Source organism: Equus caballus, chromosome 12 (genome assembly GCF_041296265.1).
Source record: "Equus caballus isolate H_3958 breed thoroughbred chromosome 12, TB-T2T, whole genome shotgun sequence".
Taxonomy (NCBI): Eukaryota; Metazoa; Chordata; class Mammalia; order Perissodactyla; family Equidae; genus Equus; species Equus caballus.
The window spans coordinates 33,822,754-33,830,296 of NC_091695.1; the positions used below are offsets into that span (position 1 = coordinate 33,822,754).

General features: G+C 39.6%; 1 pseudogene; it reads left to right on the forward strand.

The window, feature by feature from the left end:
• The first annotated feature begins 699 nt into the window (after positions 1-699).
• Positions 700-1,643, forward strand: LOC138916877 (olfactory receptor 4D6-like; annotated as a pseudogene).
• The last annotated feature ends 5,900 nt before the right edge of the window (positions 1,644-7,543 follow it).

Sequence of the window (7,543 nt, forward strand, 5' to 3'; positions counted from 1 at the left end):
CTAAACTGATTTAGCAGGATTCTTGCTAAAACTGAGTTTATCCAGGAAAAATGTGTAAGGTCGAGGTTGACACCTAGTTGAGAAGAGGGCTCAGAAGGGCCTAACTAAAATCTCGTCAAGAAGGGAGTCTCTGTCAAGTCAGAAAAATTATTTGGGTTCAAATCCTTGATTTGCCACTTATTAACTTTGTGATTTTGCAAATGTGGGAAAGTCATTAACTGCTCTAAGCTTCAGTTTCTCCTATGTAAAATGGAGATAATCATAACTACTCTACAGAGCCCACAGAGACACCACAAGAATCAAAATCAAGATGAAATGTTGCAGGTGAAAGCTTTTAGTAAATTATAAAGCTTTGCATACATGTAAAGAAGTTATTCCTGCAGGATAGAAAATAAGCCATGGTCAAATGACCATAGCCTTTCCATCTCCCTCTAGTCAGAGTAAGGACATAGGAGTGTGATGGTTCTTCTTGTCAACCTAGGGTTTTACAACAAGAAAGGAAAATCACCAGGATAAAGAGTTTCCACACAATGAAAAGGGAGACTCTAGCACAGTTTTTCTGAGTAGTCGTTATGATCTGGATACTTGCAAGAGCCTTATAACAATATATGATAAATGATATTGCCGCCTCATGACTGCATACTCCTAATCCTGACATATCTTCTCCTAAGGTAGAGCTAGCAGAGGGTAGTCCCCATCATGGGCCAGAGCAACCACACCACCGTGAAGGAATTTGTCTTCCTGGAACTCACTCGCTTCCGGGAGCTAGAGTTTTGCTTGTTTGTGGTCTTCCTTTCTGTGTACGTAACAACTGTGCTGGGTAACGCACTCATTGTGCTGACCATCACCTGTGAGTCCCACCTCCACACTCCCATGTACTTTCTCCTGAGGAACAAATCAGTCCTGGACATTGTTTTTTCAGCTGTCACCGTTCCCAAGTTCCTGGTGGATCTTTTATCAGAGAGGAAAACCATCTCTTACCATGGCTGCATGGTACAGATCTTCTTCTTCCACTTTGCTGGTGGGGCAGATTTTTTTTCCTCTCTGTGATGGCCTATGACAGATACCTTGCAATTGCCAAACCTCTGCATTATGTGACCATTATGAGGAGATCGATGTGGGTGGGTTTGGTGGTCGCCTCTTGGATGGGTGGTGGTTTGCACTCAATTGTCCAGATAATTCTCTTACTTCCACTCCCCTTCTGTGGTCCCAATGTCCTAGATGCCTTCTACTGTGATGTGCCCCAAGTGGTTAAACTGGCCTGCACTGACACCTTTGCTCTGGAACTCCTTATGATCTCTAACAATGGGCTGGTGACACTCCTGTGGTTCCTCGGGCTCCTGGGGTCCTACACTATTATTCTGGTGATGCTGAGATCTCACTCTGGGGAGGGCCGGCACAAGGCCCTCACCACCTGCACCTCCCACATCCTGGTGGTGACTCTTCACTTTGTGCCTTGCATTTACATCTACTGCCGGCCCTTCACTACACTGCCCATGGACATAGCTGTGTCTACCAATAACACGGTCATCACCCCCATGGTGAACCCCATCATCTACACTCTGAGGAGCCAAGAGATGAAATCAGCCATGAAGAGACTTCAGAGAAGGATTGGATTTTCTGAGAGCAGTAAACTGGGGTGAGCAGTCAGATTGAGATGGAAATCTAACTCTGATTAATTTCTCAAACCACTATCCTGGGAGTAAGAGACAGCTATCTCTTTTCTCCATGGTCATTTCTCTACATCCTCATAGACGCTTAACTCTATTAGAGGGAATATAGAAACAAAAAGAAGAGATGAGGTTGAACAACATGAGATATTGGGCTTGCAGACTGGGGAGAGGAATGAGGTATAAAACTAAAATCAATAACCTAATGCTATTTTGTTGTAATCTGTGACTCTCATGCCAACATACTTTACCTCACTTTTACCACCTGTAATATGGAAATAACATTGTCTCCTCACAAGGTTGCCAAGAGAGTGAAGAATTACAAATGTTGAGAGGATGATAGCTGCAAAAATTAGTATTGCTCCTGGAATTAATCAGGCATACAAACGATTTCCCTGTTATAATATTCCTAAATGTGCATATATACAGAATATGGATGTATTTCTTTCTCACATGCTTTCTCTAGTGTCTCTGAGATTTCTCTGCCTTCTCCGATTATTCCCAGTTGATTATTAAAATCACTTCTTGATTTAATATTTTGAGTACAGAATCTTCAACATATTTCAATATATTTCACCATTCTCAGATCCATTCTACTGATTTTCTCACTCAAATTAATCTCAAAAGTACTTGTACAAATTGGGGCTATATCTGCACAAAATCCACAAAGATAATTTATTTTTTGTTAACTTAAACTTCTTTATTCCCTCTATCTTCTCTCCACTTCACTCCCAGGGCTTTTATAGCTGGAGCAAAACTATAGTTTTGTCTATATATGCACAGACAATTCAAGATAAATCACTGGTAAAAAAAAAATACCTTTTCACACACTCAAGATCCATTTTTTGTAGCAGGAGAGAAAAGAAACACATTGTAGGCAGGGCCATTTAGGAATAGCCACTGGGTCTTCTTTGTAATCCACCTCTCTCCAAAGAGGACGATTCTAAAAATGTAATTATGTAGAGAGACAATGAATCTCCCTTCTCTCTTTATTCCTGCTTCAAATTCTACCCTTCAGCCTCCAAAAGTCATTAAAAAATTGGCCAAGAGGAATAAGAAATCTCAGGAAACTTCAACATATAGACCATTCTTTTGAAATTGTTATGATGCATTAATACTTGCAAAATGGTCCTAGTAGATGACATACATTTGTGATTTTCTCTGAGTCCTACAAGACAGAGACATTGGGCCAAGACTCTTAACCACATGGCAGTGCTTCTCAAACTTTTTAAAATTATTGCCCCCCCCAAGGAGCTTTATTAGGTATTTTTACTAATTGCTTTCCCACAAGAAAATGTAATACCAAAGATATACTGTATATCTTTTTACACACCAAAGATCTTTGAAGGACCACACATCATTGCAATATCTAAGATTTTTTGGCTACCAATAACCAATTTTTGCCCTCTTGGTCACATTGCCCACACTGAGAATGAATGATAACATGGCATTAGATATTTCTATTAACATGTTTCCCCGAAATTCAAAGAATCACAGAATAAATAGCACATGTCTTCTGGGGCCTTGCAAGAATTTGGAAAGCATAGAAATGTGGGCATCTTTGTTTGTGTGTGTCTGTAAGTGCATGCATATATATGTGTGTGCACATATGCGTGGATTTGTGTCCAATAATGACTTGGAAAATATTTAATAACTCCCACTGGAACTCCAACACTGTCATAAGAATGTCCATTCTATTTCCACACTCAGATATAATAAAATTCCCTTTGCTAATTCTCATATTAGGCTTGAGCCTAAGGGACTACTGTATGTGATAGGGATGCTTTGGGACCAGATGAAGAGCCATGATGATGTAACTCCCTGAGTCTGCCCTTTCCAATGTGAAGTTTTAAGAGAAGATACCGAAGTCTAATGTAACTAACCTGCAGAAGGACTTCAACTTCTAACATGATATTTCCCCAGAACCATACACACTGAGGCCCAGCTATCCAGTCTCAGATGGCATAAATTCCAGCTTGGATACTGAAGGATTTGGGTAAGAACATTGAACTGTCAGAGTGTGAGACATTGTGGATTATACATGGATAGGATGTGCATGAAAATGTACCTAGTGTATAAGATATTGCAAAAATAGCTGACAATTTTAGTAACGGAAAACAAAGAAGTAGATTTTAAATACTGGAAAAGGAGGAATGTCTCCTTAAGAAGAAGGAGCCACAGAGATGGAGTCAGCATGGTAAAAGAGAAAGCAGCTCGTATTTGATGGAACAATTGAGTTGCATATAAGGAGCAGATTTTATTCTAGCTTAGGGTTTGTCCATGGGATCATGGAGCCTCTTTCCACAACATTGGTGCTTCCTTAAAAAACATAATCTTAACCTCAAATTATCTTAAAAACTGTGGAGGTTTCAAAGGCAACCCTATTTCCATACACTGCCCATGACTCACTGGGTCTCTTTAGCCTTTGATCCAGAGCCTGTCTTATTCCTGAACCCAATGACCCAGAGCTGAAGGCTCAAGTCCACTTGGTTAATTCATGCAAGTTTATGGAAACAAAAATAGTTAAGTTGGTTCAAAGAGAAGTTGTACTTCTATTGAATCGCATTTTATTGCTATTCAATAGAATATTCTACATATGTCTTCATAAATAACCCTCATGATAGGCAGGTCAGATTCTGTTTTCAGGAAAAAGGGAAAGGAATCAAGTTAATTGAATGTCCACTCTGATCTTGGTACTTTACAAACATGATCATAGTTACTCCTTATGCCACCCATTGAAGTAAGTGGTATGCTTCCCAGTTTGCAGAGGAATAAATTGAAGGAAAATAAAGAACTTGCTCCATGTAACAAATGAGGAAGAGGCAAAATTCCAACCCAAATTTGCCCTACCTGAAAACTCTTAACATTGCCCTACACCACATCACATTAGATTGCCCTCACATTTTACAACTGAGGATCCAAGGAACAGAGAGGCAATGTGACTTTCTCAAGGTCACAGAGGTGTTTTATAGCCTGGATCAGAAAACAAATCTCTATCTGGCATCCCTCAGGCCATGTCAAAGATGTTAACAAAAGAGTTTCTTAGCCTGTGTTCGTCAAGATCCTTCTCCCTCGCTCACATTCCAATGCCAATGCTTATAAGTAATGATGTGCACTTACCAGCTAGATTTATAAATTTAAGAAACATTTATTGAGGGCCTGGCCCTGTGGCCGAGTGGTTAAGTTCATGCAATCTGCTTGGGCAGTCCAGGGTTTTGCCGGTTCAGAGCCAGGGCATGGACATGGCACCCCTCAGGCCACGGTGAGGCAGCATCCCACACAGCACAACCAGAGGCACTCACAACTGAAATATACAACTATGTACTTGGGGGCTTTGGGGAAAAGAAGGGAAAAAAAGAAAATTGGCAACAGATGTTAGCTCAGGTGTCAATCTTTAAAAAAGCAACAAAACATTTATTGAGCACCTAACGCATGCCCCATACTAAGTGAAGATTTGATGATATTAGGATGGATGAAATACTCAGCAGACAGGATGAACTTGAGGTATAATAGGGAAATTATAGCGTGCTAAGGGAAAAGAGACATATAATTAGAAGAAACTGTTAAAAATACCAGAAGAGAAGTCAATGCAGGGAATGAGTCACAAAGGGGTGTCAGGGAAGTTTTCACAGAAGAGGAGTCTCTGGACCCGAGCGTCGAAAGGTCAGTGTTTGTGAAGACGGATAGATGGGAGATTCTGAGAGTAGGGAGGATACGGTAGGTAGAGGGAGCAACAGGATCACAGATCCAAAGGCATAAGAATGTGTATAACATTTAAACACCTGAAACAGAATCAAAGGAAACAGGGCACTAGATAATATCGAAGATGGAGGGAAGTCTTAGATGCTATAAGAAAAGTTTAATCTTTATTCTATAAGCAATAGGGAACTACTAGAAATTTTCCAGCAAGGGAATAAATGGTCTCATTTATGACTTGTGAAGATATTTCTGCAAACAACAGAGAGGATGAATTAGAGAAAACTACACCGAAGAAAAGGAGACCAGTTACAGAACTCCTGCAACAATCTGAGGAGAAGTGATAAAGGTTTAAGTGAGGATGAGGAGAATGGGACAAATTGAGAGAAGTGAAAAAAGTAGTACCCTCAGGAGAGTTTTAACAGTGCCCAGGTCTCTTGCATGTGGGTGGCTCAATATAAGTCTTTTGGATAAAACATACTGCCTATCAGTACATGCTGTGGAGGTAAGTGTGTCCTCAGAGACTGAATAAACTGGGAAAACAAGACAAGTCATCAAATTCTCCAGAGCAAATGAGAGGCAACATGTGTTTTGGGCTTATTTATCCACATAGTTTTTCAAGACTCTTACCTTCCCAAAGTTTGTTTTTACACAGACCAATCATGATGCTTCCCAGTTGGGCACTGATCTGGACAGTGACCATCTATCAATAAGGTAATGCCAGGTGATTCAGGCAGATGCTTAGGCTGAGGATGGCTTTTACCTATAACTCTGAGTTAACTTTGTGACCACTGCCACCATCATAAATCTTCTTATAAATTATTGAAATGACATGGGCTGAATGTCAAAGTCTAACTCCATCACTAGCTTCCTGCGTGATCTTATACTTGTCACTTGGGCCTCTTAAGAACTTTATTTTTCCTTAATTGATCTTCAAACAACCAAGGGTTGCTTACTCCTGACTCATACGGGAAAAATACAAGGAAATAAAAATCCTCTAAGTTGGATCTGCCCCTTCCTCCTCAGCCACGACTCTATGGTAAGAGAACATACCAACCCTCAGGGATGGGAACAACCATTGCTTCCATCTTGTGTTTATTTTACTCCATCAGAAAGTGAAAATCGCAAGCTCACTAGAAACTGTTTATCTTTTATAGGAAGGGCACAGGAGGAAATTCACATTTACCTGTACTGCCTACATTTCTGTGGTAACCTTGAATTTCATGCTCGTTCTCTATGTATGCATGTCTGGACCTTTGTGAACATAATCATCTCCATCACCATCTTTGTCAACTTCTTTGTGTTAAATTCATCATTTACCCTTGACCTCTTAGTATCTATGAAATGAAATAAAACATTGAAGAGAAGATGTCATTTCTGAAAGGTCTAAAATTCCATTGATGGAAAGAGGAAATTGAGGAGCTAATAAAACTCACCACTGAAAGTTCTGTAGAGTGTTCCTTACACAAATTATTCATGGATTTATATATTTTGAAACTGGCAGGCAGTGTGGTATAATGGAAAGATCCTAGAACTAAGAGACAGAAGAAAACTGTTACTTTTTCTCTGCCACTGGTTTTCTGAATTACTTTGGAAAATTGGCTTATACTTATTGATTTCAGTTTTGGTATTATTAAAGTGGGAATAACAGCTTTCTCCCTAAACTCAGAGGGATATTAGGAAATTTTATTGTAATTAAGTGTGCAGTAGCTTTTAAAACAATAATATGCTGTTCAAATTGACCCATATCATCTTGTTACTGAAAGGCATTTGAGGGTTGATTTATTCCAATGGCTTTTAAGCCATAGAAACAAAGTGAAACTTGAATAAAATCAGAGCTGCTCTGATTCACGAAGATGTAGGGAACCCATAATTCCTTCCATAAAGCCTTCCTTAGATCTCTTCCTCAGCAACTTCTAGGGGTGAACTTTAAAAGATCACAAAGTCCCCAATCAAGTACGGTAGGAAAGCAAATGATCTAGCTCAAAACTCAACTTGTACTAATGAGGGAACTGAAGCAAGTAGAACTGAGTGATTTCCCTGGTAACACAGCTAGTTCATGAAGAATAAGATATATTTATGTATGTTCATTTTCTGTATGAGGTAAAACTTTGATTTCATTACCTAAGTAATATTATTTCTTTCCAAGCTGTACTTGGAGGAGGAAATATCATCCA